Genomic DNA, 26,696 nt, shown 5'->3' on the forward strand with positions numbered 1-26,696 from the left:
ATGAATCCCAGCTCTGCCAGCTGCCAGTGGACCCCAGGCTCGACACCTCTGTCAAGGTGGGAGAGGAGACAGAAGTTAACGGGATGCATCTGCAGCCTGCCTGCTGTCTGGGAATCCCAGCCTCATCTTTCAGCTAAAGCAGACCTCGTCACGAGAATACGCCCCCACCACGGTGCATCGCTTTGTGGTCTTCCAGGCACTTTCGTTCACATTTTTCTCGTTGGTTCTTACAAAATTAAGATTCATGCAAAGAAGGGCAGGGAGTTTCACTCCAGTTTTTTGAGAGAGACAGTTGGGGCTCAGAAAGAAGTGGGTTTGCCCCATATCCCAGGGCCGGTGAATGGAAAGGCTGAGACTAGAATCCACATCTGATTTCTACTTCGGCACTCATCCCACTGCCTACTAGTGCCCAGCTCCTAGACATGCGTGCCTAGTGTCACTCCCCTCCTCAAAAACATTCACTGGCCCCCCATGTCCTAATGAAACACAACAGCATCCTTGGCCTAGCATTCAAGACTCTCTAGGATCTCACTTCAGTCAACTTTTTCAGCCTCCTTCTCACTGGTTGGTTCTCCTGGTTTTCCTTCCTGCCTCTGCAGATCTGTCCGTGTGTTTCCTGTGCCTTTCTGCTCACTGTCCACAAGTACAAACCTAACTTCCAGGTTACCTTCAGAATCAAATCGTCTTCATCCCCACCACCACAACCCTCTCTTCCTCCCCTGAATAGCCAGAGCACTTATTCTGTCTTGCTTTGGTCCAGATGATTTCCTGTTTTATTACCTTGATAACTTCCAGGCCCCATCCAGACATCTCTCCTGTGTGTCCTACACCTACGTATCCCACTTCTTCCTGAACACCTCCACCCAAGCGTCCTATAGGCACCTCAAACTCATTATCTTTTCCCCAAAACTTGTCTTCCTCCTGTGACCCCACCCTGCACCCACTTAGCAGCCAGAGGCCCTGGGGTCATTCTAGCTTCTTCTGCCACATCCCCACCCGAACATGAGCTCCCTGAGAAAAAGGACCTTGTCTGTCTGGCACTGCATCCCCAGTGCCTAGAACAGTGCCTGGCACACAGCATTCAACTAAAGAAGACATTTCTTAATCCGTTCGTAATTGCTACATAAAGAGCATTCCAGAACTCAGTGGCTTAAATCAGATCTCATTTATTGTTACAGCTTGTGTGTCTGTGGGTTGGCAGAACTTGGCTGGCCTCGATCATGAGACTGCTGGTCATCTGGGGGCTCTGTCCTATCCTTGACTGGGGTGGCTGTAACCTACCTGTCTCTTGGCCCCGGTATGCTTTCTCATGGCAGGGGCAGAGGCACATGGACAAGCAGGCCCTACTGCCCCACGCTTTTCAAGACTCTGGTTAAGCCATGCCGAGGAACATCTTACTAGTCAAAGCAAGTCATACGGCAAAGCCACCAAGTCATCCATTACCTCCTGTCCTTTCTACCACTTAACTGTGCTTGAAAACATCTCTTCCTCTTGACTCGCCTTTCTCATTGCTGCTGCCCTGCTTCAAGCTGTCACCATCACTTACCCGGATGCCCCCGGTCATCTGCCAGCTGGTCTCCCCGCTTGCCTTTTCCTTCCCAATTCACTCATTAAACTGAGAAAGAGTGTATAGAAACAGCAGTCTTTCCAAAACAAAAATCCGATGCTTCTCCCCACAGAAGGCCCACTAGTGTATCCTTATCATCCACACAGGGAGGCTCGAACCCCTAGGGATGGCTGGCAAAGCCCTTTGTGGGACACCTCTGCCTCAAATCTTGTCCTCTGGGTCTTTTCATTGCTGCTTTTGCTACCCGGGGTGCCCTTCCCAACTGCTACTGTCACCACCACCCCCAACCCGTGGCCCGTGACCCGTAATCCTCTTCGGCTGCCCTGTTTGTCCACCTCTGCACCCTGTTAACTTCTGTGACAACAGTTCACACTATGTTTTGCACTAGCGGCGGCTTGATGAATGTTTAATATAATGGTAAGGGGGGGAAAAAAGCAGGATCAAAACTGAATAATTTATTATTTTGATTTTGCAAAAGCATACATACATACAAATGTACAAAAAAATTAGCCATAATCATCTCTGGCTGGTGACATCACAAGTGATTTTTATTTCCTTCTTTAAACTTCTCTGTATAATCTAAAATCTTTTTCTAACAAGTGTGTCTAAACTTTTATAAAAATATAATTTTATCTTAAAAACATCTGTTGGGGCGCCTGGGTGGCACAGCGGTTAAGCGTCTGCCTTCGGCTCGGGGCGTGATCCCGGCATTGTGGGATCGAGCCCCACATCAGGCTCTTCTGCTATGAGCCTGCTTCTTCCTCTCCCACTCCCCCTGCTTGTGTTCCCTCTCTCCCTGGCTGTCTCTATCTCTGTCAAATAAATAAATAAAATCTTTAAAAAAAAAAAAACCAAACATCTGTTGTATGACTATGTATTAATCATCTTTGTGCCTTGTCTACAGAAGATGCCCCACAAATTTGCCAGACAAATGAACTAAGGAAACCTGATGTCCTATAAAGTTCTGCAGGTCCTTCCCTGCTGAGCCATCACCAACAAGGCACGATTCACGGGTTTGAATAGCATGAAGTGGTTAAGCCCAGGGGCTCCGGATCCTAACTTCCTGGTCTCCCCCCTTGCCTTTTCCTTTCCAATTTCCCAGTACCCTTCACCTGTGGAAGGCAGGGCATGTGACCTGACCTTTCTGTGCCTCGGTTCTCTTATAGGTAAAATGAATAATAAGAGTAACTACTTCTGGGGGTTACTGTAAGGATGAATGAGCTAACGGACACCACGAAGATGCTCAGAAAGGGTGGCTGTCACTTCTGGCCCAGAGCCAGGCCTCTTGGTCAGCTTCTTCCGCTTCAAGCGCAACCTCCTCCCTGAGAGAGGGTCATTCCGCCCCTGCTGTCACTAGGGCAGCCTTCCTTGCCGAGCAGGTCAGGCCCTCACCTCCACCCAGAGCATAACCTGGCAGCCAAGCAACCCTGTGAAACCAGTAACCGCACGTACAGCCCACGGGAGAACCAAGACTGAGCTGAGGAGAGGCAAGGCGAGCTTCCAGCTTTTGTGTGGCTTGGGAGGGTTCATGAAAGAGGAGGGGTCTCAGAACTAGCCCTCCGAGGTCCTGGCTCGACGAGAAGGGTGGAACGAAAGGGCCAGCATTCCTGGCACAGCTTCTCACACCCTCCTTTTATCCTGAAACCCCACTAGGTTGTTAGCCCCCCCAGAGTGGGCGGGAGCACACCCAGGCTCCAGGGAAACTCACTGAGAATGAGGAGACGCCCACGACCGGACGCAGGTGGGGTTGTGGTGGCCCAGAGACCACTCCGCCTCCCGCCGAACTCTGGCCCCTCTGAGCTTAGGTCTATCCACCCGACCTGCACACGCGCCTCTGGCCCCTCTGGCCCCCAGGATCCAGGGGCAGGGGCTCCCCGTTCATCCCGTGCGATGGCCTGACTAAACTAGTAGATTCCTCCAGTCAGCCGCCACCACAATGCTGACTTTAACACCCTGCTCTCCTCGCCTCGTGGGCTCATCTCTAGACACACCGAGGATGTGTTCCCAGTCAGTAACAATTCAGGGGCTCCAGTCACCCCCCTGGAGCTGGTAACTTGGAAGAGCTGGACTTCCAAACCCTATGAGCAAAAGCAAGATGGAAGGAGCCGTTGTTAAAGGGTGAAGGAGGGCAAGCTGTTGAACAGAAGAGAAGATGGGCAAGAGAGAACGGGGTGAACCCAAGGACAGGATTGCATTTCTGGAATCTTCCATCCCTGAAAGAACAGGGTTAGCAGAGGGGAAGCATACCTATGCAAGGTCAGGCCACGTCCGAGGGATTGTGCCAGAACACACCTATTCCGCATGAGGCAAACAGGGGAAGCTGAAAGTCCTAACTGAGGCCAGGAGATGGGGGTGAAGACAGAGAAAAGGGATATGAGACTGTGTCATCAGCTGAGATGGCCACTCACACTGCGGCGGCACAGACGCTAACATGAGAGGCCGCATTGGCTTGGCTGGATTTTCAAAACTCCACTCCCTGAACCCAAAGCTAACACTCACAGGAGTGCTTAAACTTTGAGTTGGGACAAGCTCCCCCACCCTCTCTTGAACAGGCCAGGCCTCCCCCCACCGGAACCCTTTGCCCCAGACCCTCCCCGTACCTCCTTGCTCCACACTGGGATCAAAGCCCTGTGAAGGCCTGCATCAGGAAGAACCAGCAGCTCACTGGACGGCGGCCTCTTTCTCCTGGTGACAGACACAACTATCCTGAGGACTGTGACACAGAGAGAGGACAGCGGGGAAAGAACACCCCAGGTGAAGTAAAGAGGAGATCTGGGCAAGGAAGAAAACAGGAGAAAAGAATTTGAAGAGCTAGGGACAGTTTCACAAGCAGGATACTGGGGAGCAACACTCAAGTGCAAGAGCCCTCATACTTGTTGATAAAAGGGCCTGTGAACACGGAGTTCCAGGAAAGGTGACTTGTCAGAGCAGGACATTGCCCCTCCAAGGGGGCAGGTGACAGGTGATCTGGGGGGAGGGGTTCTGAGTCCTGCTCCCTGAGTGTATCTCATCAGCTCCTGGAACTGCCTGAGCTATTCCTTAGGCAGCGAGCACAGCAGGTGGAGAGGGACAAGAGAACTCCATAAAAGTCAGGCTGGAGGCAAAACCAAATGAGATGATTGCCTTTGGTTTTACCCCAAACTCCCATCCTGTCTCAGGAAGCTACGGTGCCACAACACGGTGACTCTGGGAATTTCTGTCCAGAGGAGCATCTTGCTAGAGAATTGGGATTCCCCTTCCATGCAACCAGACTAGGCAGGCCTTCCTTCCTCTTCCACCTCACTTACTTCCCCAGTCCCAGGCACCAAAATTGCTTCAGTTCCACGTGCTAGGGAGCTACACAGCCCCCCTAGGGGGCCCCTGAGGCCAAGGCAGTAGGGGGACTCTGAGTCCAGAACCTTGGCAGGCTCTGTGCTGGCGGTGAGTGGAATCAAAGAGGGGTGGGCAGTTGCCCTGACATCTGGGTGAAAGATGCAAGGTCTGAAACTGTCCTGAGCTTCCTCTGTGGTTATCAGGTTGGGGGTGGGGTGGGGGTGGGAGGAACACATGGGCTTATTTCAGGGCCAGAAGGGAAGCAAGTGGAGCTAAATACCTGTGGTCACTGGGTAGCCATAGAGTTCTACCCTTTCCTGCTACGGATATCCCCCAGGAAAGTCCCCTGGGATGGTCCTCCCTCTACCTCCCAAGTCACAGGAATAATCAGGCACTCTTCCCAGCACTTACCATGTATTAACTCAGATAATACTCCAGCCTATTTTATACATAGGGCAATTGAGGAAGAGAGAGGATATGTAATTACAGCTTATAAGGCAGAGCCGGGATTCAAAGCCAGCAAGCCCAGCTCCACAGCCTTCTCAGCACAATGCACTGCCCTTAAAGCTGACTACAGGTCTGAGGGCGCCACCATTTTCTGAGTTTCTGCTTCTAGAAGGCTAGGATGGTGTTTGAAAAGACAAGAAGGACGTGAGCTTCTAGATAGATCAGTGAAGCTCAGAACTGGTGTCAGAACTATTGAAGGCTCTCAGCCTATTCTGAGAGGCCAAGTTCTGTTCTTAGGCCAAGTTCTGGCAAGACACATGTGATGGTCCTCCAGGGTCATAGCTGATCTCCGGGGACCACGGTGGCAGCCACCACTGAGGGCTTCAAGGCAGGTGACTTTCAAAGACCTTTCACCAGGACACACATTACCCAGAGCCTCCCTGACTGCCAGCCCACCCCAATGTGGCTCAGAATCTCAGACGGCCCAGCCCTGTCATGCAAATGCCAGCCAAGAGCAGAGACCAGCACCACACTGCCCAGAGCAGCCCAGCGCCTGGAGCAGCAGCAGACCTCTCCACACAAAGCAGCAGGCTGGAGAGCATTTTAGAAGGCCTCAGATGCTAAGCAAATCCCAGCTGGCAGGCAGAGGGGGGCAAGCGGGCCTGGGGAAGAGAGTCAGCTTGGCACAGAGGTTCACCAGGGCTCAGGCAGGGAGGGGCACCCGGTGGGTGGGGCCCTCAGGATGGGCACCCTGTGTGTTTCCCCTGTAGGGCTCTTCCCAGACCTCACAGGGCTGCCTCTCTATTGTTATTCAGATTTCAGCTCAAAGGGTCACCCCTGAGATCTTCTCCAAGTCTCTAATCCAAAATAGCCTCCCCATCACTGACATCATCATGTTTCAGTCCTCATCGCACTTTCACTTTCTGGTATTTTGCTACTTGTTTGTTGTCTATCTCCCCCAACTAGAATGAATGCTCCAGGAGGGCAGGGTTGTGTCTCATTCAGTGCTGGGTGCCCAGTGCCTAGAACAGTGCCTGGCAATACGACCTACTAATACCTGGGGCATGAATGAAAGAATGAATGAGAGCCTGAAATGGGCCCACATAGGGCCGGTACAAACAACTAGCTGCCTCAGCCTTTCTCTCTTCTCTTTCTTGGGAAATACGGTCTTTTTAAAACTTCAATTCTAACATTTTTAAAGTTCTTTATTATTTTTCCTGATTATAAAAGTAACATGTGCTCACATCTAAAATTTAAACATCACAGAAAATTTAAACATTGAAAGCCCTGGAGAGCAAAAGTCCCCCATCACCCCACATTTTAGAGAAAGTCACTGTTAATGTGTGTTGTTGTTTCATCCAGATTACATTCAGTTTCACAAGAAGCAAATCCATACATCATAGAAAGAAAAGGAATTCCCAAGTCCACCAGGCTAGCAGCCACCATCATTTCTCCCTGGCCATCTTTCTCATGTGTTTATTTTACAAGTTACCTTAATGTACTTGTCCTGTAACCTGACATTTTCACTTAGTATATCATAATCATTTTTCCGAGTTGTTATATTGCCTATGTTCTCACTATTACAATGGCCGTGTGATATTCCACCAGGTGGAAAACTGTAATTTCCTCAACCTAGATGTTCAACAAAGAGAGAGTAATTTTTTCCCATTTCCACTATTACCATGACACTATGAGAAACATCTTTTTTATGCCTCTAACAAAAGAATTCAGACCTTTTCTTCTCCGGGACCATTTCCTGAAGAACGATTTCTTAATGAATAATAAGGAGTGGGATCCCTGGACCAGAGGGTACAACAGTCTTAAGGCCGATGGTGGAGACTGCCCTGGGGAATTCTGCACGATGTGGGGAGTAGGTCTCTGGCCTGAGTCACCATGTTCCCGCCGCGGCCTCTGTGGCCATCTCTGCACTCCCGGCCTACCCCCGCAGTTCAGGTACACACCTCCCCAGCCACAAATCACCCCAGTGACACACTTTCTTAAAGGCCCTCCAACCACAAACTGATTTTGCAAGCCCCGGTTGAGGGAAAAATAGATGCTAGCCCTGAGTTTTAAACTGTCAACTGGCAAGTTCTACCTAAAGCTGAGAACTACCTAGTTGCCCTTCTCCTTCTCTGCAAGCTCCTGCATGGAATCTAAGGCCCTGGTTCCCAGGGGCCAGCCCAGCAGCCCCCAGACAGCTTGTCCTGTCGGGAGCGCAAAAGCACCTGCTCTCCCCCCTCGTCTTCCAGGTGAGTTCTCCACTGGCTGGCCCACAGTGGGACTGTCTGCCCTAGGCCGACAACAACCTCCAGGCTAGACAGACCTCTGGGGCTTGGGAAAGCAGCCAATCATCATTTTTTAAAGCACCACCAAGGAAAAGCCAAAGGCCAAGGCTGGAAAGAAAGGCCATATGAGGACAGGTGAGACTCCACGGTCGCCTCTGGGCCCCTGCTCTACATGCAGCTTGTCTGGCCTTAGGAGGGGTCCCTTCACAGGCCAAAAGCAGCAGAAGACTTGCTCCTCTTGACCCTCTGGTGGCCACCTCCATAGCAGCTAAGGCACACAAATCCCGCTCCTCCCGGTGCCCTGGATGCTCTCCCCAAGGCCACATGAACCGCTCATGGCTCTGGGTAGTCTGGAATCCCAGATGCAGTACAGTTCTCACTGCACAGAGGTAAAGCCTGAGGCCCAAAGCATCCCGGAGCTTACAGATAAGGGAATGTGGGAAGACATCATCTGCCGCGTGCTCAGTGTCTGACATCACTCATTCAGCCAGTCTGGGTCGGGCACATATTTCAGAGGCCAGGTGGCCCTAAGATGGCTCCAGCATGTGCATGACCTGAACCTGCCGGGCACTCCCCTCCAATCCCAGAGCTACAGCCCTGTGACAGGCCCTTGGGCAGAACACAGGCTCAGAACTGGAACCTCGGGTGTCCATGCCGCTGAGGCAGGGAGGGCCAGGGATCCCTGGGATCCCTGGGGAGCCTGTCACATACTCACATATCAGACCTCCGAGTGCACGGCTCAGAACAGACATCAGGCTCACTGTCCAGGAGTGTCCCGGGTTAACCTTTGTCCTGGTGCCTGGCTGGGCCTTGGTGTCAATCTCAGCAGTGGGGGCAAGCATCAGCCCCAGGGCTCAGCTGATCCTTGGCTGGTGGGCCGGAGGCTTCCATGTGTCCCTGGGAATAAAAGAGGAGGCATTCATTACCTTACACTGCCCACCAGGCCGGGGGGGGGCGGGGGGAGGCAGCCTCAAGGCAAACACTACAACTGCCCTGGCTCCAGGCTCAGCACCAGGCAGTCAGTCATCCCACCCAGGCCCCTGGGCCCCTCTCTTGGAACCCACTACCGCCTCCGTGCTGTCCTGTTTGCTCAGGTCTGGTTAATCCAGCAATGACAGCCTGGGATGGGTCCCAGGCAATTCACACGTGGGGCTAGGACTTAGGGCTTCTTGCACCACGAGCAAATGTGTGCACATTTGTAAATCCGAGAGGGGGTATAATTTTAGACTCCAGTGCCTTTCTCGTTTAGCTTCAAATTACACTCTCACCTTCTCCCTGCAGTGGCTACATCTGTTCTCAAGGGCAGTGAAGAACCTCATGGAAGGCAGATAACGTAGGACATTTGTCATAGCATTTGGGGAGTTGAGCTCAGCTCCACACAGAAAAACAAGCATACCCACAAAATGTGTGCCAGACCCTCTCCCCACAATTCCACCACCCTAATATTTATTTCACTCTATTTTATCACTGTTCTTGTTAAGGCCCTTCCTGTTAACATCAATAACCGACCACAAGCTGATTTAAATCTGACTTTATGACGCCCCCGGCCACACACACATTTTTACTATCTCCCGAAGACTTGACCATTTGATAAAGATTCTGACTTTAATGTGAAGGCCCTGCAGCTTCTCTGAAAACCCCTTGGATGCAGCACCCTCTGCACCAGCCCAAGGACAGAGCTGAGGTCGGGCTCGGCCTCCAGCAGGACAGGGGTGGAAGCCGGTGCCACTCCTGCCAGGGACGGCCCAGCAGGGTCACCCACGGAGGCGCCACCCCAGCTGGTGCCCAGGCTGGCTGCCTCCCTCCCCGTACCTCCCAGGCTCTCTGAGCTGGGGTGACTGGGCCTCTGCTCCCCAGAGGCAGCAGGGGAGCCAAGGAGAAGTGAAAGGGCAGGAGTCTGGACCTGAAATTCACTGTACGCATACATGCTTGTGGCCCCAGAGGGTGCAGCCCTCCCCCGCTAAAGCCCCCCACCTCCCGCACTGAGACAGTGAATGACGAGAGCCAAGGGCTGCTGAGCTTGGCCTGGCCCTCCCCAGCTCCTCCCCAGCTCCTCCCCAAACAGGAGCCTCCACCTGCCCCACCTGTCCATCCTCCCCACTTCTCCCAGCCTTCCTGGCACATACCTGTTACCTGGAGGAAAGGGCTTTAATGGGGCATGTCCGACACCCCTCTACCCCCAGTACCACCATGACCTGTGCCTGGGGAGTTCAATCCCACCATGGGCACTTCCCTTTCCCCGGGCCCTAGGCGGGCCACATCAGCAAGCACAAGACAAAAGAGAAAGAGAAACCAAAACCCACATCCTGGTAGCATGGGCTGCTGGTCGCTGCAGGCAGCCCTGGGAGCCACCGCTGGCTGAGGGGCTGCCCCGGCCGATGCAGCCCCTGCGCTCAGAACAGGCTGCCCTCTGAGGCCAGACTGCTGCTAGGCACCTCCTGCTTCCGGGTCTGCAGGCTCTTCCACCAGGGAGCTGCTGGGGGCTGGATGAGGGGCACGGCTAGCAGGAGCACCGCCTCTGCCTCTAAGTGTGCAAGCTGTCCCCGGCCCCCTCTGACGCTCCCTGGCCCCTGGGAGCAGGTCCCTGGTGTAGATGGCATGAGGCTCCTTTGTGGACCGCAGGGCCTGAGCTCGAAGTTTCTGGAGCACATGAATGTGTGAAGAGTCCTTATAGCAACTAACGTGGGCAGAACTTATACTTCTTGGGGTATATCACCTCTCACGATTCTCCCAAGACTCCTGCAGGGAGGGGAGGAATCATCACCGCCCACCCCCCAACCCCCATTTTAGAGAGGAAAGCACTGACTCTCAGGACATTAAGAGATGAGGCCAAATCTACACATTTGACTCAAACCCTGGTCCTTGGGCTCCAGGGTCCCCCCTCTCCCCACACAGCATGCCTTCAAGCTGCTTCCCATGCACCTGTGTGCACCTGCCTGTCATTCACTATCATCTACTTAGTCCGTTCTGTAAGCGGCTTATTTGTAAATGCACAGCCTGAGTCTGTCCATCCAGCTTCATCACCATGCCCAGGTGCTCCTCTGAGACCGTGCTCCCTCCTCGTTCCTTTGTGACGCTGTCCTCCTGAGCCTCCAGCTATGCCATCGCTGATGTTCCCACAGCACTTTGAACATCCTTGCACTGAAACATCATGTCCCGTCTTAAAGTTATTATTGTCAAAAAAAAAAAAAGGTTATTATTGTCTGTTTCCTCCTCTACATGGTGAATTCCTCAAGACCAGGGAATTTCTTTTGGATGGATGGACAAGTCAGCTTGAGAAGAGCCCAGCTAAATTCTTGGGTGATTGCACTGTCCAGTGTTATTAACTAAACAGTGATGTCTCGCATTCTTCCCTAATTTTTAGGCCATTGTCATGAAAGGGCTGTCTCCTACAAAGCACTGTAAGTGTCGGTTTGCAGGGGCAGGGCTATCCCTGCAAATGAGGGAAGGAAGGAGGATGCTCGCTCTCCTCCCACCTCCCACAGCCATCACCTGGAGCATGAGGTGACGATAGATGAATGGGTGCCTTGGGTCTGGGCAATACAGAAGACGTGTCACACGAGGAAGCATCCCAGGCGTCCCGGGAGAAAGCGCAGACTCCTACGTGGGCAAGGGACCAGGCTCGGGCTCAGGTCAGAGAATAACAACGCCTATTCTGTTATTTCTGCAATGTGCTGGCACTCTCAGATGGCACATCCAGTTTTCATGCACATAGCATTCATTTCCCAAAGAGGGTTAATCAGCAGCTGCTGGCAGGAAATTCCCTCTGCATCATTCTCTCCCCTCCCCTGTAACTATTTAGGGTAAGCTGGGCTTGCCGGACTGAGTCTCTACTTCTCTGACCAGAACCTAAAACCAAACCTACCCCACACTCCGCACAATCTCCATGGCCCAGAACCTAAGACTGGAGCCAGGACATGACAGGCAAACACCATCCTTCTTCCTTCTCCCTCCCCTCTTCCCCAAATCTCCCCTACCCCAAATCTCCCCTACCCCAGATGCCCACAAAGTAAAGAGAAAATGCCCCAAGGCCACACTGGGGGAGCTCTCGGATTATTCACAGTGCCCTGGTTCTTCCCTCAAGACCCCAAACCACTGCTCCTAGTTGTTCAGACTTTTAAGACCAGCCCTAAACACAAGTGGATTTGGCAACTTCCCAAGTCCAGAGACCCTGCTAAGGTACAAACAAACGGGAATTCCAAATCCCCCCAGGGGAAAGGCTGCTCAGCTCCCCTTGAGAAGCAAGGAGACCCAGGCCCTTGGGCCTGACTGGCATAGGGAAGGTTGGTGGAGACAGACTGCCCACACCCTCCATTTGACCCCATCCTTCCACTCCATGCCCCCTCATTTTGGGATCTGGGTTTCTTGGAATCTGGGTTTCTCTGCCAGCCAGAAAACTCACTGCTCTGTCTTCTGTCCCACCTGCAGGCTACTCTGTCCTGTCACCCTCCTCTCCTTCCTTCCTCCTCCCATCCAGCCCCTCCTACCTCACTCTCCTTTCTCAATGTCCCCTTCTGAACAAGCCCAGACCACCCATGCCCTACAGCTTGGAGGCTGGTCTCTGGCCCCATGCCCCTTCCCTTTCCTTCCCATCCTACCCCCGGCACTGGGTAGCTGCTGCTTGCTGCCTGAAAGGCTGGACAGCTGCTGGGCTCTCTAATTAGCTGCCTGGCTGCCGGCCCAGAGCAAGGCATGTGTTGCAGTGAAGAGCGGCCTCGCCTCCCCTTCATCAATAATCCCCTATGCAGATCCCATCAGGCATCAGCCGAGGGGCCCTGGAATCCTGGTCACGTGAGAGCAGCAAGGCTCCTCCTGGCAGCTGGAAAGGGACAGACAGCAGCCTCACAGCCTCACTGACTAAGTGACCAGGAATTATTTACCCCAGCTTTCCCTATTACTGCCCACATCCTTAGGGTGTCACACAGGTGACCCCACCACCCCATACCTTTGGAGCAATGGGGACACTGTCCCTTTGTTGCCTCACCAGCGGAGGCAGAAAAAAGCCCAGCGGGTCTTTTGGAGGATAAGCCTGGGCTCCCTGAACAGCACGACACCCAGTGCCCTGCTTCTCACAGCTTTCTACAGCCAAGCCACCCCAGAGATGTCTAAACAACCAGAGACCTAGTCCAAGACATCATGTGGAGGCTAATTTGTTTATTCGAGGTGTTGTATTCCAGTGGTCAACAAATATTGACGAAGCACCTGCTGGAGGCCAGGCACTGAACTGAGTGTGAACAAGACAATGTTCCTGCCTCCCAGGAGCCCACATCCCTCTGGGGGAGACACACAAGGAATGTCTGAGAGCAGGCCACAAAGAAGGGGAAAGGCCGGGTGGAGACAGAAAAACTGGATGCTAGAGGGCAAGTCTCAAACTTCTCTAAGGGGGTAGCATTTCGGCATAGATCAGAAAGATGCCTTTCAGAGAGCTTTGGGAAAAGCATTCCAGGTAGAGGGAACAGTCTGTGAAAGACCCTAGGGAGGAGCGAGCTAAAACACAAGTCTGAGGGGTCCCTGGCTGGCTCGGTCCGTTAGGTGTCCGACTCTTGATCTCAGCTCAGGCCTTGACTCAGTCTCGTGAGTTCAAGCCCCACGATGGGCTCCATGTTGGGCATGGTGCCTACTTTAAAAAAAGAAAGCAAAACAAACAAGTTTGAGAAACAGCAAGGCCAGAGCAGCTACAGTTAGTGTCATTAAGAGGTCAAACATTCCCTGACCCTGATTACAAAAGTCATGTGTGGTCCCCATGGCGCCAGCTGGGCCAGGGCAAAGCCCCAGTTGCCAAGGAAACATGCCTCCCACAACTGAAGACTCCCCCTGTGGGCAGAGCTGGGAACTGCAGGTCCAGCCTGATGTTGGGCAATACACTTACAAAGAAAGGGAAAGTGAAATCTTTCGACTGATGGCCTAGATTTCCATCTGCTTCTCATCAAAAAAACTGAAGTAACTCTACCAGGCCTTTTCTAGCCTGAGTGTTTCACTTTAGCAAGAAAGTCAGTGTTCCTTTTTAAGCTCCGGCTAGCTTGTTTTCCGTCATTTGGAATCAAGAAAATCCTGACTAACACAGGTGATTTTCCCCCAACTGGATCATACTTCTTTGGCGGGAGAATCACGCAACGGAGCACCCCCTGCCCACCTCTCCTGCCATGCAAACCAGTGGCTCTGCTCTGTCTTGCAGACGGCGAGGGGCAGAACTGGGAATAAGAGAGGTCAGACGCCTAGCAAGGTATATCCATCTTAGCAGGATGTCTATAGCTCTGGAGGCTCCCAATCTCCCTTCTGGGTGCTGCCCAGACTTTGTCATTTCTCCTTGATTCCCGTGACCCTTGCCAGCAACCTAGCACACCTTGACTATCTTCTGGAAAGAGGACGTGAAAAAACTAGAAGCCAGGAGGTGAGGCCTAAGCCAAGAACAAGTAATACACAACTAGATTGTTTTTCTACGAACTCCAGAACAGCATTGTCCAATTTTATAGACATTAGCTACATGTGGCTATTTACATTTTAATTTTACGGGCCCCTGGTAGCACAGTCGGTTTGGTGTCCAACTCCTAATCTCAGCCCAGGTCTTGATCTCAGGGTTATGAGTTCGATCCCTGTGCTGGGCTCCATGCTGGATGTGGAGCCTACTTAAAAAAATTTTTTTTTAAATAAATTTTAATTTACTAAAAATGAATAAAATTACAAATTCTGTCCCTCAGTTGCACTAGCCACATTTCAAGTGTTTCTTCTGAACGGACACCCCTGCCCTCCCCGTCTTCCTCAGGCTCAAGCCTAGTTAACCATTGTGAGATGGGGCGGGGGGGACGGTGAACCCTCGTTCCATGAAGATCTCTGTCCACTGTCTGAACAGTGACTTACTTACATGACTTACATCCAAGAGCCTGGAGAGGGCTCTTGGTGAATGAGGCCAGCCCCCAGGTCTCTGGCTATAATTCAGTCTACGGGTGCTGCCTGGAGTGTTTAAAAAGTCCAGACCATTTCTTAGGCACCTCCTGTGTGCCAGGCAACTTCCACACAGGCCGTCGCATCGATCCCCCTCACAAGTCTGTAGGCACACATTAACTCGGATTTACTCAGGAGGCAAGCAAAGCTCAAAGAAGTCAAACAACAGCTAGAAAGCATGAGGGCCAAGGTTTTTACCAGCACTTTTTTCTCTTACACCACTCACGAGAGATGGGGAAGTATGGACAGAAAATAGGGGACTTCCTTTACCCACGGCGATGGGCCATCTACAGTTGACAGAGGGTTCTCAGGGTGGACAGTCTCGTGAGCTGCCCCTCCCAGCCTACTCAAGTCCACCCAGGGGCTTGGTAGAGCTGCCTCCAAGGGTCTGCCCGTGAAGGCCCAGTTACTGACAGACATCACATCAAAACCACAGGAAGGCCGCACTACGGAAGACAAATCTGAGAAGGTGGTAGGGGCGGAACCCAGACGTGTGGCATTTCTCCCCGGCCAAGAAGGGAGGGGCATGATAAAATGTCATAGAAAGCTATACAAACCACGAATTCCTTATCTTTGCATCCCCATGTCCTGGATAACACATACAGTAGGGACTCAATATCCAAGTGCTGAATGGGGGGAAAGGCAAGGTGCAGGTCCTCCACGAGTGAGGAGGCCTGGCCAAGAGGACCCGGGACACTGCAGGGAAAGATGGGCATGAGGTGTTCTGAAGGAGCTGGGACAGTCTCCGTCTGCTGTACATATGATTCAATCCGAATGTCCCATTCATTTAAGTAAGGGCCCAGAGGGGAGGCCCCCACACACCAGGCTGGGTACCCACCAAGCAGCCAGGCACTTCCACCATGAGCGTAAGCCCAGCAGCCCCGACCCTCACTCAGCCTCTCGCTGGACAGCTCCATCTACAGTGAAAGCACTGAGCCTTGCAACATGTTCAAAATATGGCTCCAAACAGCACTTAGGCAAGAGTAATTAAAGGGATGTTATCACAGTTAGTCTCTCATTAGCCACGTAATTAGACTGCTGAAAATAATTAACATTCCTTTTGACAAAGGAAACAAAGGACCCATTACATTCATTAGGACAGCCTCAAACTAGCCTGAGGAAGGCTGAGAAGAGAAGTCATCCCCTCCCAGTCCTACACAGGACAGAGTCAGCATCCGGTAACCCAGACCTCATGGCAAGTCCTGCCCCCGCCCGGAGGCCCCCAGGTATGTATCACAGATAACAATTACACGCTCGCACACACTCAGAGAAAAAGCCCTTGAAGGAAATGCGTGACTGTATCAACACAGCAGGGCTGTGGCATATGCCTGCCTCCCCTGAGGTCCCAGAACATGACAGAAGAGACATTTTTCTAGGAAGAATAAATCCATTATAGCACCAGAAAACAAGAAGAAATGATACGGGCTCCCTGAAGATGGTAAGATGGTAAGGTAAAAGGAAATCAACTGATGGAGAAACCACCACCTCCCAAAATAAAACCATGAAAACAAGTAATCACAATAATAATCCTAGTATCTGGCACTCATACAGTGCACACCTACGACAGACGCCAGTCTAAGAAGTTTGCCTGCATCATCTCATGTAACCCTCACAAAAAACCTTTGACATACAGACCATTGTCCTCACTTTATAAATAGGACCCAGAGCTACCTAGCTTTCCCAAAGTCAGAGTACTAATAAGTGCTGGGTTAGGATCTGAACCCAAGCAAGTGTAGCTGAGGGTTCTGAGCTCAGTCAGGGGAGTGGCTCTGGGGGCTTCAAGCTTGGAGCCAGCTCATGGGGGCAGGGGCCCCACAAGAAGACATGAGTGGTTGGTGATCGGCTCTGGAGCAGCTGGGCAAGTGGGCCCCTACCCTACCCCACCCCTCCACCCAGGTTTGTGCCCCAGACACTGGGGCAGGGAAGCCAGGGGAACACCTGGACACCAGTCCCTAGAAGGCACATCCCACCCGCCTGCCCACAGCCAGTGACTGGCACAGAATTGGGGCTCGCAGAGCAGTGACTGAAAAACCTCACACTACAAAGAGAAGAACGCACAGCCATAACTCACCAAACATTTGACAAAAACCAAAACCAACAAAGAAGCACCAAATTTGAGAACAGAGGTTATAGGTAGAAAACAAAATAAATAAAGTCGACAGAATGAAACATTTTTAAAGGTACAATTAATATCCCCTGAGGGATAAGAAGGGCTCCTGAATCCATGAACCAAAACAAGTCTGATACCAAAAGAATGTTAAAGACCTTACAAGGGAAGGAAATACACCATGGTTGACCAGTTATCTCTGGATGATAGACTAATCTCATTCAATTTTTTTCTTTATATATGTCTGCTTTTCTGAACTTCCTATACTGAATACGTATTACTCTGAGAACTAGAAAAGTTATTTTCTATATACCTATCTCATGTCTGGCATGAGATAGGTACTCAGTAAGATTTCGATCCTGCCTACTGTGCCAGAACTTAGCCCTATCCAGGCCGGCCCATAATTCACTGCTCCTCAGTCACACCATCCACACTCCGTCTCCCCGCCTCTGTGCACATAGCCCCTCTCCTGGAGTGCCCTTATCTCTCCTCCCTGTTTACCCATATTTGCCTGTTCTTCAGTGCCCACTGAAAGATTACCCTCCCTAACGAAAGGTCCCTGCAGCCCCCTTAACCCGCTCATCCCTCTTCCCCAAACTCCTAAGGGCACCTAATTCTCCAGGGACATGGGACAGCTCTGATTGAGCTGGCCGGTGGGGTCATAGTGCTGACAATTTATCTGCCCTTTACCTTTCAGTGAGTGCAAGTCTGGTCTCCCGACTCTATCGCAGGCTCCTTAAAGACGCTGAGAGGGCAGAAGCCTTCTCTTTATGCCCTACTCTGCCCAAGTAAAGCTGAGCAGCTTTTGCAAGAACACGCTTACATGTCAGCTGAGTAAATGACAAATGAGCTGCTCTTCTTGGTGGGAGTAGAGAATGCAGACTATCCTGGAAATGCAGTTACTCAGCAGGGCTGGGCCTGCCTGGCACCTGGGCTAGGCCCCGGAAATGGGCCACCTGGTGTGGTCCCAGACAGCTTTGAACTCCTACCCCTTGCCTAGGATCCAGAAATACCTGTAAACCCAGAGAGCACAGCTGGTAAATCTAAGGGCAAAATGTTGACGAGCAGGATATTTATATGGTCGTCAGGTGTCTCCCTACAGACTGCTTGTTAGTAACAAGGGAAAATTAGTAAACACACAGGGAAGAAATTACACAACACCTTGACCCAGAGCTCAAACTTAACATCACACGCAAGGGGCAGATGGCCAGCCAGTGCCTCCGGACGTAATACATTGAAAAGGATGCAAATGTTGCTCATTATATCCCGGTCGGGCGTGTATAACGCAGAGTTTGAACATGAGGCAACACCAGACAAAATCCAAAGGGAAAAACGTTCTATTTTTTTTTAAAGGGGGTGAACAAGGCTATATTCTTTGAAAATATCAATGTCCTGAAAGACAAAGGCAGGCTCGGGAATGGTTCTAGATGCAAGGGGACTAAAGGGACATGACAACTAAATGCAGTGTGGGATTCCAGACTGGACCTTGTACTGGAGAGGGGGAAAAGCCATAAAGGACATTACTGAGTCAGTTGACAAAACTGGAATACTGCCAGGAGATTAGATAAAGTATCGTATTAACGTTCAATTTGCTGAAGGTTATATAAAATGACATTCTTATTCTTAGAAAAGCCACACTGTAGGGTTTACAAAGAAAGGGCCATGGCGTAGGCAACTTTCTCCTAAATAGTCCAGAAAAAAACTTGAGAGAGAAAGGGAATATAAATGATAAAGCAAATGAGGCCAAATGTCAAGAAGACTGAATCTGGATAGAGTATATGGGCGTTTTTTACTATCCTGACAGCTTTTCTCTAAGTTTGAAATGACTTCCAAATAAAAAGTTTTGGAGAACAAAGAGGCCCCTTCCACCAGACAGGGTGTGGAGCAGACATGGAGGATGAATCCAGGGAGGACAATTGGTCATCGCATGTCAGCACTGGACACAAAATTCCAGCTCTGCCAAAATGCCACGTGTGGACACGTTTCCTCTCCCAGTTTCGACCTCCCCTTTCCTTACTTCATCGATTTACTCCTTCCTCTCCCCAAGATCACCAATCTCCAGGAGGCCTCCCACTGATACCAGAGGACAGGACTGATTCAGCTTTGGGGTCTATTCTTACTATATGTAGTTAATACCTTCTTAGAGATGTTTTGGCACCTCCTTCGTCCACAAACCCACCATAACGAGTCAGGTTATATTTGTTAAGCCACAGCCTTCTAGGTGTTATATGACATTTTCTTCTCCCCTGCCCCGAGTTTTGTGGCAAGTCCTATTCATATGGCTTGACTTTAGGCCTTCAGACCCTATTCCTCCCTTTGGAGATCTCACCCAGGCTTTCTCGAGTGTGCGCCCCATTTCCCACAGCCCACCGCCAACACCACCACCTGACTCCACAGTAAAGCTCCCTCCCACCACACACGCCCCCCAGGTGTGCTGTCTGTCACAGCTGGGTGTGGTCACAACCCACAGTTGGAGCCGTCTCTTGGAGCAGCCTCCCTGCGGGCTAAAGGGAATCAAGCAAACCATCACATTGTACAAATTCATTTATTAATTCAGAAGTCCTTATATGCATCTTTTATGTGCAGACTACTCAGTGCTAAGGAGGCTGGAGGAGGGAAACTGAAGCACAAGAGTGGGGCTGGTTGTTTTCAAAATATCGGAAATAAAAAAATCTTGGAAATTCTACCGTCAGACACCAAAAAACTAATCGTCACAGTAACTTTCCCTCTCACAGTACTTTTCACTCACATGAGAGCTTTCAAGTTCATCTCATTATCCATACATTCATTCACATGTTCGATAAAACAATTACTCAGGATCTGTCTTGTGCCACCAGGGACACACAAAGGCCACTGAGGCAAAGGCCCCACCCGGGCCACAGGAAGCTGCCATTCTATGTGGCCCTGGATTGCCCAACTGGCCTGGACATATGTGCTTTGGGTGCCGGCCACGAAGGGGCACCAAAGAAAATTATTTAAAAGGAGAGAAAATGAGAGAGAGTCAGAAAGAAGCTATTGTGGCTTCAGTGCCCCAATAAATTTTGCTGCTCCTGAAAACATGACTCTATGTTATAACTTAGAATTATATTAATTTATGTTTAATTATTTATAGGACCATAAGTGCATCAGTGCTGACCACCTCTAAAGATCTCCATCCAGCATAAACAGTAAGCAGAGGCTGCAGTCCTGAATGCTGACAAGAGTCAAACCGCCAACTCAAATTAGTGAGGATGTAGGAGCTAATCTACTAAGAAAGTAGGACTAAGGGCGCCTGGGTGACTCAGTCAGCAAAATTCTTGATTTTGGCTCAGGTCATGATCTCAGGGTCGTGAGATCGAGCCCCACATCAGGCTCCTTGCTGAGCATGCCGCCTGCTTAAGATTCTCCCGCTCTGCCCCTCCACCGCACCTCACGCTCTGTCTCTTAAAAAATGAAATAAAATAAAGTGAGCAGGACTGACAGGACTTGGCAGAGATTTTTTGGGAGGGGGCGGGAGTCAAGGGTGACACCTGGACTTTTGACTTGGGCAACAGCGGTGTCATTCTCTGAGAGAAGAGGATATACGGGGAGAGGGGAAGAGACAACCCAGCAGGTGCTGCCTTTCAGATGCTCCAGGTCTGAGCCACCCACGGACTCTGGCCGGAGGCAGGTCTGGGCCCTCAGCTGGCTGAAGCAACACAGAGCGAGCCCGCTGGGGAGAAGGGGAGGGGGTGACCTATGGGGCTGGCGGAGGACGAGGCACTGTGAAAGGGCCAAGGAGGCAGGAGGACCCCCAGGAAAGGACCCAGTCAGGGAGGAGGGGGCTGGGGGGGGTCAGGGGCCATGGTCAATTGCAGAGGCAAGTCAGACAGGGGCTGGAGAGACTTAGCAGCACAGAGGTCACTAGGGGCCATTCCGTAAGGAGAAGCCTCCACAGGAGGGGGTGACTGAGACCGTGTGTACTGATGACTCTTAAGGATAAGTCTTTGAGAAGTTTGCTAGTGAAAGAATAGAGACAGAAGAGCTGCTGGAGAAGCAGCGATGAGGGGGTGTCCTTTCTCCCTTCCTCCTTCCTTCTTTTCTAGATAAAAGAGACCTAAGGAGGTTGAAATGCTAAGAGAAAAACCACAGCAAGGGAGCGCGTGTAGACAGGACATGTGTTGTGGGGTACACATGGATGCACTGGCCGTGGAGGAGAGCGCAGTGAGCCCCAACCCCGAATGCCAGCAGGACACATGCGTCATCATAACCCCCTTCACGGAGAGGAGAGCCAGGCTTCCGGAGTTAAGGACACGCAAGTACTGAGGTAGAGCCCAGACCTGGAACACAGGTCTCCAGTTCCAGGTCCTTGTCCTTCTTCCAAACTTCCAGACTAGGAGTTCTCAATGGGGCCACCTGAGGGTTGGAGGGAGCCACTGTTTGCACCATGGTGGATGGGGGTGCTTATAGGCACTTAGAGGTGGGAACCTGGAATTCCCACAACCGTCCACAAGCTCTCCCACATGACTTTAGACCATTTCGCTGGATATTCACAGAAGTGAAAAGCCCATTTACAAGCGTCTGCATCTAAAACCGAGCTCCCTTTCTGCAATAAACAGAGGATTTTTGCATGGTTTTAACATACTGAATTGTCTGGGAATGCCATCACGGTGCAATTCAAGGGGATACCGTACCTCATATTCTTTGGAACTTTACCAAGAGCGGTTGACCATCTGGGAAAATCACGTCAACCTCAGCAGAACCTCTCCTGGTGTCTGAGTCACCCACACAACACACCTGTATCCTGGGGTATTTGTGGCTGTTATATTCTCAGCGATTCTACGTACAGGTTCAAGCATCTGACTTCTTCCTTCTGTTTCCCGTGTAGTCGTGCCCAAGCAATTACATACTAGACTACATGACATTGTATTAAAACTAACTTTTCCTTTATTTCTCTTTTATGTTACAGTTAGGGCATCATATTGATTTGTTTAAGCATGTGTATATGTAGGTCATATTATTTAGGAATTTTACTCAGGGTAATCAGAAGGCATTACAAGTATTTGCTAGAGAAAAAGGGGGCCCCATTCCAGATCATGTGCCCCTAGAATCAAGGGAAACTGCAGTGCCAAGGGGAATCAAGGGGTGAACAGAAAGGGTGGCTTCAAAAGATCATGCCATGGAAGAAATTTAATGGTCTGTTACAGATATCAGCACGAGGCTCCTGAGTGATGGGTGTACAGACAATGTTGTCAACCCATGGGGTGTAAGAAAACTCTTCAGTTGAGCACCTCTGGGAAACTTTGTCTCCATGATTAATTTAAATTATACTATATCTCAGCGTTTTCCAGCCTAAGGACGATAGGTAAAAGACCACAAGGCATCCATAGGGGCCAGGGAAATGATAAATGTTTCAATGTCTGGAGGCAAAGATGTGTTTAGAAGAAGTCAAAGAAATAGCTGCCAGGCTTGGTCTGGGGAATGTTGTCTTAATGGATGAGAAGATGAGTAAACAGTATGTAAGAGGATGCTTACAGGTATTTATGGAAAATGCTATATCGTGAGGAATCACGGACAGGAATAGGGACAGAGGAGTGATCTCAGAGGACCTCCACTAGGTTAAAAGGCAGGCCAGAAATACTTCGGCCTCAGATTCTGAGAAGGATGGTTATTTAACGGTGGGAGAAAGATGGCCTGAATTCCTATAAGCACACCCATCACTGCCAAATAGGGACAAAGGACTGGAAAAAAAAAAGGTATCTTTCAATCAAGAGGGGATAGCTACCTAATTCATGAGTCCTCCCCCATCTGAGGACACCCAGGGCCTGGGAAGAGAGGAAGGGAGCAGCCTGCAGGCTTGGAGTACCAATGGAAGGTCCAGAAACAAGACTTATGAGCCTGGCTCTTCTACAAACACTTGTAACTCTATCATCTCTCAGTTTCCTCATGAAAACATGAATAAAACACAATGGAGGGGCACCTGGCTGGCTCAGTTGGTAGAGCACATGACCCTTGATCTCAGGGTCATGAGTTCGAGGCCCACATTGGGCGTAGAGATTACTTTTTTAAAAAACACACAATGGAACACTTTAGATTCCATCATTGTACATTTTTCTATTGTTTTCATGTTTTCCCAGGAGCATCTGTGTGTGTGTGTGTATTTTTTTTTTTTAATTTTAAAACATCAGGTCAAAGTAGCTGTAGGGACTATGAAGCAGATTGACTCTCACATGAGTAGCTGCATCACGTCCTAGAAGGAAGTAGTGGAACCAGGCTCACTTGGGCTCCAAAGAAACATCCAGATGTAGGAAGTGTCTCCAGGAACCAGTTTACAAGTCCCTCTGCAGAGCTGATTCAGCCGAGGAGCCAACAGGACCCCATAGGTTGAACTGAGCTGCAAATACCTGGCAGGTAGCTCTCACTCTAAGGACACACCAGTTCACCCCAGAAACAGGGACATGGGAAGAGGAAAGCCCTCTTGGTTCAGGAGTCATGCAGGGCTAGGATTAGTTAAGGCAGGTGAGGCAAGAGAGGCAGAAACTTTAAGGAGGCGCTAAAAACACAAATCAAGATACATGATCTCGTAATGCAATATTTTTAAAAACTCAAATTGGTAAACGAAAGCATGAGCTGTCATGTGGCAATCAGAGCCAGGATTAGGTCAAGGCTGACCAGGCAAGGGCGATGTGAGGTTCTCTGATGTTAGACTCGTCCTGCTTAACAAAGGACAGTCCCACCCGCAATGCAAACAGCACCGCTGCGGACAAACACCACCCAACACCACCATCCCATTCCCAAATTCAGAATTCAGAATTTTTTAGATTTTTTTAAGGGGCGATGTAAAACACATCCCATAGATTATGTAATCCCCACAGCAGGGTCTGGGGCGAGCCCCTCAATTTAACACATTAATTTCTGCAGTCAGACCTATGAATAGTCACGCTCTGGACAGCAGATACGTCGGAAGCAGGTTTTGCCATTACGCGAATTAAAGGAAAGTTTTTCGTTTTTAGAATGTTTTGGATTTTGAAACTGTGGATAAAGGCATGTAGGCCTTAACGGCATTACATCAGGTCTCTCGAAGATAAAAGGCAGCAGGTTGGACCCAAATGTTTGTTAAAACTTATGCAGAGAAGAAAACTGCCAAGTCCTCGCTAGAGATCACCCCAAAGAACGTGAATCAGAAAAGTCAGTCAAGCTCAGGGCGGACTTACAGCAGCATTTCCCACCAGTCAGCCAACTAACAGCCAATCCACTTTGTGCGTAAAACCTCAGAGTCCTGGGAGGTAGAAGACAGAAAAGACGCACAGCTCCCGCCCCAAGAGCTTAGAGGCTAGTGGGCACAAGAAGGTAAACATAAATCATGGTGTACTGAAATCTGAAGGGACCTAATCCACACTCACTTTACAAACGTTGAAACCATTACAGGAGGAGAGGAGGATGGGGGATGGGGAAGGGGGGATGGGGATTAAGGAGGGCACTCCTGATGAGCACTGGGTGTCCTACGCAAGTGACGAATCACTAAATTCTACACCTGTAACTATTATACACTGTGTGTTCACTAACTAGAATTTAAATAAAAATTTGGAGGAAAAAAATGTTGAAACTAAGGTTCAGAGAGGTCTCAGGACTTGCATAAGTTAGCAACAGGCAGTTAACCTCACAGAGAGATGAGAATCTGGGTTTGCGAACTGCCCTTCACTGCTCTTTGCAGAAAAGCACATAATAATTGCCAATATAGTAATGAAATTCCAAGAGGAGTAAAAGATCCCAGCTGAAGTGGTTTTGGCCAAATACACCTTTGCAGCAAAGATGAGTTTGACTTTGAGAAACGACTTTGATTTGGGGAGGCAGAAAAGCAGAGGAGGGCCCTCCAGGCAGGGAAACAAGATATGGGGCGGGGTGTGTGGCTGGCAGGGTCATCACCTTCGGGATGAGGCTCCTGCGAGGGGCCCAGAAGGAGCTGAAGGCGATGCGTGGAGAGCTTGAATGCCAGAGCAAAGAAACTCCACTTCTGTCCCTAAGGCAGCATTTGCTTTCCACCTCATGACTTATGGCTGCCCACCACCCTTGGGCGCAGAGACGGCGTGCAGTGGGTTAAAAGAGCACGCTCTGGGTTCCGATTCTTCCCATGGGAGTCCAGGCTCTGATGCCAACTGTGTGACCTTGGACAAGCTGCTCGACCTCTCTCTGCTCTTTTCGTAGAATGGAAATAATAAAAGCATTTCCCCCATGAGGGTTCAATGGAAGAGCGTGCTTATGGACTGCAAACAGTACCCGGCATTATGAGCACTCAGTTAAGTGTTAGCCGTGGTTAACCTTTCTATTTAAGCTAAATTTTTTTTTTAAATATTTTATTTATTTATTTATTCGACAGAGATAGAGACAGCCAGCGAGAGAGGGAACACAAGCAGGGGGAGTGGGAGAGGAAGAAGCAGGCTCATATCGGAGGAGCCTGATGTGGGGCTCGATCCCAGATCGCCGGGATCACGCCCTGAGCCGAAGGCAGATGCTTAACTGCTGTGCCACCCAGGCGCCCCTAAGCTAAATTTTTAAATGCGTACTGCAGCCTTATCCTGAGCAGTAGTATCCGTGACGTCACATGCTTCTTGTGACATGGGTTTGATACACATACAGCTAGCGGTTAAATCAAAGTCCTAACTACGGCCCTGAGGATAACAGGTCTGACATTCCCAGGCCCGGGCGAGGGGCTTCAACAGGACGGCTTGGGAAAATTGGTGTCTGACCCTGCAACCGGGAGGACACCTGACTGGCATCTGACTGGCACAGGCCGAGCGTCTGACCACCACCTGCAACCTCTCAACCCAGGTGAGAGACATAGGCTGGCCATTGGCTATCAGAGGAGCCAAGGCAGACGGCCGAGCTGGGGGGTCGGCCTGCATTCCCAGGTTCACTGCACAAAAGGACACATGACTGTTTCCTCTGGCTAATGGGGCCACATGCAAGAAAAGGCTGGCGTGAGACCGGAGCAGGTCTTGTCCAAGAGGGCCACCCAGACAGACTGCAGGACCTTAGCTGGAAGAGGCTGGAGGTAATTCACTGGGTTTTAGGGGCTCATGAAAGAACAATGATCTAGAGTAGAGGATAATTTGCTCTTTTCAAGACAATAGGAAGTGAATGATCCCAGCAACTGGTGGGGAGGAGTCTCTGAGGAAGCCATGAACACGGCCCGCAAGAGAGAATCAGCATCAAATACCTGCGAGGCCGGGGAAGCTGGAAGTCGGCAGACACCAGTGTGGCCAAGTGAGCCGTCTCCTGTCCCTCCCAGCCCAGTGACAAAGGACTGGACAGATTAAGTATTGAATGGAGGCTATGCTTTGTGACTTAAAGTGATCATAGGACCTTCTACTGCCTAAGAATGACCCAGACGGTTATGCGGCCTTAAGTTTTCATCCCAGGGCACAGAAAGAATGAGTCCCACTGAATAAGCAGAAAGGGACAGTGGAAGACAAAATTAAGTCACTTTCTGAGTACAACCCAATGAGTCTTGTTTTCTTTATACTCATTAACTCATTAGAAACATAGCTATTTAAATGAAATGTTTTGTCCCCGTACCAACCAAAATCATCTCTCATATTCCCAGTGGTAGAGTAACCACTCCTGGGAATAAGTGGATTAAGGGCAGTAAGGAACTAAGAGGAAAAGCAGGGCAGGTGGGGACAGAAAAGATTGGTTTGGTGGGTTCAGTGGGAATTCACTTTCTCCTTAACCTTGAATATAATGAAATGAAAATTGACGATGAACCAACGGACAGCAGAATCCAAGGGTCCTTGCACAAATGGCTTTGTTCAAAGGGAAATTGAGATGACCCAAATCCATAAACAGAAAAGCTGTGACTCCCTGAGTTCCCAGGCTGAGCTTTCAGGGGGAGCGAGGGCAGCCAGAGGAGGCCTGTTCTCACTAACACCAAGTCACCTGGAAAGCATCAGCCAAAGGGCCCAGGTCCTGGAGTCTTGGGGGAGGAGGGGGGATCCTGGGTTGAACCACGCCCCGGAGTCGGCCAAATCCAAGCAGAATGTGAAACACTCACCAACACACAACTTCCCTGCTGCCTTCA

General features: G+C 50.4%; 1 protein-coding gene across 9 annotated transcripts in view; it reads right to left on the reverse strand.

Moving 5' to 3' along the window:
- The window catches only part of TMEM229B (transmembrane protein 229B), a 38,570-nt gene that overhangs the window by 5,359 nt on the left and 6,515 nt on the right, over positions 1 to 26,696 (reverse strand). For 3 of the 9 annotated variants that reach the window (XM_034642150.1, XM_034642147.1, XM_034642148.1), the window contains one exon: positions 8,327 to 8,508. The gene's annotated coding sequence lies outside the window, so the exon portion shown is untranslated. The other 6 variants (XM_034642152.1, XM_034642145.1, XR_004620115.1 and 3 more) reach the window with 5 other exon arrangements.

This window comes from Ailuropoda melanoleuca, chromosome 14, assembly GCF_002007445.2.
Source record: "Ailuropoda melanoleuca isolate Jingjing chromosome 14, ASM200744v2, whole genome shotgun sequence".
Taxonomy (NCBI): Eukaryota; Metazoa; Chordata; class Mammalia; order Carnivora; family Ursidae; genus Ailuropoda; species Ailuropoda melanoleuca.